We start from the raw sequence: 5584 nt of genomic DNA, 5'->3' as shown, positions 1-5584 counted from the left end.
GATGGTAATGTTTGTGAATATTACAATTCGTGTGTTATATTTCTATATGTGTATGTTATTGTCTATTAGTAGATAGTTGGTGATGAAGAATGAAGACAATATTTCAGTAGTTTGCACGAGGATTGATATTGCACATCTATTTCATTTAATTTTAGGTATCATAGTTTTTGAAAACTAATTAATTTTTTATAGTGTTCCTTCAGGTATTACTAAATATATCTAAAAAGTAATTTTAAATTTGCTCAGTTACCTCAATATGTTGAAATGATAAATATTGTTATTAACTTTAATTATAAAAAAAATGATGAAATAAAAATTTTGAATGCAAAGTGACAATCTAATAGTGTTGAATGGCAAAAAAATGTGAAAAATAAGAATGTAGTCAAATAAAAATAGTATTCATTGTCATCAATCTCAAACTATTTTCCTCTACTATTCTTTTTGTCACCTCTATTAGTTTTTCCATATTTTCATGTCGATTATATGAAAAGTGTTGTTGAAATCATAAACCATTCAGATCGTTAACTCGAGCTATTTAGTAAACATCTTACCTTTTTTCTCTTGCACTCCAATATTAATAGGTTGAATTATTATAACACAAAAATCAATGCACATTGTCAACATTTTTTTTGTGCTTACACTAAAATCAATCACATTGTTAATCCAATAACTTTAAAATTAATGTCCCATCATACATCTAGTTACATCAACGCAAAAATCAACATCTACATTGAGATAAATGCATCTAATGTAAGCAATCAAATATGATTAGAAAAAAATTTATACACTAAAATCAATGCATCTAATGCAAGTAATCAAATAAGATTAGAAATCAACATCTAAAAGGAAATCAAGGCATCTGGTGCAAAAAATAAAAAAAAATAATAAAAACTCAACATCTACGCTAAAATCAATGCATGTAGTGCAAGCGATCAAATCTACTTAGAAATCAACATGTACACTAAAATCAATGCATATAGTGCAAGCAATCGAATAAAATTAGAAAATATCTATATTAAAATCAATGCATCATGTGCAAGCAATCAAATAAGATTAGAAATCAACATTTACATTGGAATCAATGCACCTAGTGCAAGCAATCAAATATTATTAGAAATCAACATCTACAGTGAAATCGGTGCATCTAGTGCATGCAATCAAATAGGATTATAAATCACCATCTACAATAAAATCAATGCATCTAGTGCAAACAGTGAAATAGGATTATAAATAATCACCTACACTAAAATCAATGCATCTAGTACACGAAACCAAATGTAATTAGAAAACATCTACACTAAACTCAATGCATATAATGCAATCAATCAAATAAGATTAGAAATCAACATCTACACCGAAATTAATGCATCTAGTGCAAACAATCAAATATCATTAGAAATCAACATCTATACTGAAATCAATGCATCTGTTGCAAGCAATCAAGTAGGATTACAAATTACCATATATGCTAAAATCAATGCATCTAGTGCAAGGAATATTCTTCCATCTCTCCCCCCTCCATATATATCTATATCTTCCTCATCTCTCCCCCCTCCATATATATCTATATCTTCCTCATCTCTCCTCCTTTGTCTCTCTATCTCACCTCTAAACATACACACATTCTCTCCATCTCTCCCTTTTCACTCCCTCTCTCTCCACTTCTCTTTCTCTCTCTATGTCTTTCTTCTTCCCTCCCCCTCTCCCCTTCCAACTCCATCTCTCCCCCGCTCTCTCATCCTTCCTATATATCGCTTTCTCCACCCCCATCTCTCTCTCTCTCTCTCTTTCTCTCCAACCCAGTACCTTTCTCCCTTTCTCTCTTTCCTCCTTTCGCTACCTCCATGTTTGTCTCCCTCTCTCTTTCTTAGTATTATCTCCCTCTCTCACTCCTCTCCTTCTCTCTATCTCCATTCCTCCTCTCCCCTCTAATTTAGTTTATCTCCTTGAGTGCAAGCAATCAAATAAGATTAAAAATCACGATCAAAATTGAAACCAATGCATCCAGTGCAAGAAATTTTCTTCCCTCTCTCCCCCTCCATCTCCCCTTATTTTTCTCTCTACCTCACCCCACGCCTCCCCCAAACACACATGCTCTCTCTCTCCATATTTATCTATTCCTCTCTGTGTCTCTCTCTTCTTCCCTCTCTTCACCTACCATCTATATCTCTATCTCCCTTTGTATCCCTTTTGTCTTTCTATATCACCCCCAAAATATACACACTCTTTCTCCTTCTCTCTTCCTCTCCCTTACTCTCTCACATCTTCGTCTCTCCCTCTCTCCCCCCTTTTATCTCTCCTCCCTCCTGCTCTCCTCTCTCCCTCTCTCTCCATCTCCCTTATCACTCCCTCTCACTCTCTCCACATTTCTATCTCTGTGTCTTTCTTCTTACCTTCCTCTCTCCTCCCTCTCACACCCTAACTCTCTTCCTTCCTCTCTCTCCCTTTCTTTCCCATCTCCCTCTATCTCTCCCCCTTAACTCTCACTCTCTCTATCTCCCTCTCTTCACCCCCCAACTCTGTCACTATCTTCCTCCCTCTCTCCCCATTCCCGCCCCCCTCTACATCTCTCCTTTGTCTCTCTATCTCACCCCCAAGCATAAACACTCTCTCTCCATCTCTTCCTTGTCACTCCCTTTCTCTCCTTCCAACTCCATCTCTCTATCCCTCCCTCTCTCCTCCTTTCTCTCAATCCCTCTGTCACTTTATCTTTGTTCTTCCCTCCCATATATATCTGGAGTGAATATATATCATGACATATTAAAATATAAAAAATTTAATATTGTATTAATTAAAAGTTATTAAGTTGAAAAATATTAATATTAATATTATATTTGCTAATAATATTAATATTAATATTAATTCTTCAATGTTAATATTAGATTTAATGATCTTTATTAAATGGCATGACAACAAAATTTATAATAAAACTAAGTCAAATGAATATTTTAGAATATTACAAATTTGACTAGGAAATATTTATGCGAATAGAGATTTTAATATATCCATAGGATATGGTTTTCCTTTTAAGGATTCATTTTACAAATAATTAAAAAAATAATAATAATAATAAAAATAAAAATAAAAAATTTGTATTTTAGAGCAATATTTTGGATTTTTTGTGTTGAATTAACCTTTTTAATTTGATTTAAGAAATGGTAATGGCTTTAGTAAAAAGTAAACATGTTTAAAATTTTACCTAATTTGGAATTTTAATGTGGTAAAAAAATTTGTTGAAAGTAAATTTACGATTCATTCAAATTCAATATATATCATAAAAGAACTATTATAAGCATGAGCAAGATTTTGGATTCTTTGTGTTGAATTAACCTTTTTACTTTGATTTAAGTAAAGAGTACAGATTAGAATTTTAAAGGTAAATTTATGATTCATTTAAATTCAATATATATCATAAAAGAACTGTATTGTAATTTTTTAATTTAAAAGCATGAGAAAATTGTATTTTAGTTTTTTTTTATGCATATGGTTATTTTCATTTTTGTTTGGGGCCAACATTATTTTTTTCTATTTATTATTATTTATTATAGAGACGAAACGTTATTTACATTTCTAATTATTTATTTTTATGTTGGCCGACATTAGCTAAAATTTAACTTTGAGCACATACATACTTACACATCGGGGTCATACTAGGCTATAGAATGCACCTCTCCGCACAACTAGGGGGATAAAGCCACAATGATCATTTTTTTAAGACCTTGACAATCTAATGTGTGGTACCCTTGATGAATGGTATAGTGGTCCTTGTGAAGTGCACTTATTGTTCCCAAGCGTTTTTTTGTGCTCTTTTTGGATTCTCTTATTAGCATGAATATCATTGTATCTACTCTTGTAAAAGACAATTATTAAGTGCTCAAGTTTCGGGTCTGGATGTGCATCATTCTATCTATTCTTGTAAACAACAATTCTTAAGTCATCAAGTTCTTAGTCTAGATGTTATTTATCAAAGATCCTTTTTGTTGTTTATGGCCAACGTGTGGATGATGCTTTCTAGGGTGGAAGACGAACAAAATCAACATATAGGTATCTACCTACATATGTGTTTTTCTATCAATCTAATATGCAATCAGGCCATTTTCTTTCATGGTGAGGGGAACACCTAGTGATTCAAATTAGATCACTATATAATTTTTTATATCTTGATGTTTTCAAAGTGGAAATATTAAAGAAATCAGCATATAAACGCAGTTTTATCGACAAGACTCGATGTAAAGAATTGGATTTTGACACTTTTGGGGGCCAACTTGAGTCTTTAAATGATGTTTTCTTATTTTTTTTATTTTTTTCGTTTTGTGTGAGGGGTTACTTCCCCTCTTAAACACGAGACTTTGTGACACATTTTTACACCAGTACTTTCTTAAAAAAACAATCAAAGTTAAAATGCAAAAGTTATGCCTCTAAGAAGTTGATCTATCATGATTAACCACAATAATTTGAGAGGATGCAATGTTGATACCCTTTCTTCATGGAAAAAGAGCAAACCACATGAAGACTATATAAAATTCAAGTTGTATTCTAGTTGAGAGTTGAACGAGTAAAACTTAACCCCTAGTTGGCTATCATTCTATCTATTCTTGTAAACAACAATTCTTTAAGTCATCAAGTTCTTAGTCTAGATGTTATTTATCAATGATCCTTTTTGTTGTTTATGGCCAGCGTGTGGATGATGCTTTCTAGGACAGAAGATGAACAAAATCAACATATAGGTATCTACCTACATATGTGTTTTTCTATCAATCTAATATGCAATTAGGCCATTTTCTTTCATGGTGAGGGGAACACCTAGAAGTGATTCAAATTAGATCACTATATAATTTTTTATATCTTAATGTTTTCAAAGTGGAAATATTAAAGAAATTAGCATATAAACGCAGTTTTATCGGCGAGACTCAATGTAAAGAATTGGATTTTGACACTTTTTGGGACCAACTTGAGACTTTAAATGATGTTTTCTGATTTTTTTTAGTTTTTTTTGTTTTGTGTGAGGTGTTACTTTCCCCCTTAAACACAAGACTTTGTGACACTTTTTTACACCAGGACTGAAAGAATCAAAGTTAAAATGCAAAAGTTATGCCTTTAAGAAGTTGATCTATCATGATTAACCACAATAATTTGAGAAGATGCCATGTTGATACCCTTTCTTCATGGAAAAGGGGCTAACCGCATGACGACTATATAAAAGTCAAAGGTGTATTCTAGTTGAGAGTTGAAGGAGTAAAACTTAACCCCTAGTTGGCTATGGAGCTATGTTATAATGGGGCCACTAGAAAGAACAAAATTCAATTTATTTGTATTATATATTATTCCACAGTAAAGCGGAAAAGCTTGGAAGTGGGAGTGAGAGAGCATAACAAAATGAGTTGTGTTCTATAGCAACCCATAGGCCACAAGTCTAAAATAACTCTTACCTTGTTGAACTACCTGAAGCACTAGGTTGGGTATGAGGTAGGATAAGTGAGTCTCAGGTAGGTGAGTAAAGGTGGGTTGTTAGAGTCAAAGAAAAGTGCAACAAGTAGGGCTCTTCCTCTCAAGCAGTTGGTAATTCTGAATCGTAAAGTGTTTT

This window comes from Pinus tabuliformis, chromosome 9, assembly GCF_031772625.1.
Source record: "Pinus tabuliformis cultivar Carrire ecotype Pingquan chromosome 9, CPIR1, whole genome shotgun sequence".
Lineage (NCBI taxonomy): Eukaryota > Viridiplantae > Streptophyta > Pinopsida > Pinales > Pinaceae > Pinus > Pinus tabuliformis.
The sequence above is the reverse complement of the archived record's forward strand: the minus strand, read 5'-3'. Positions refer to the sequence as shown.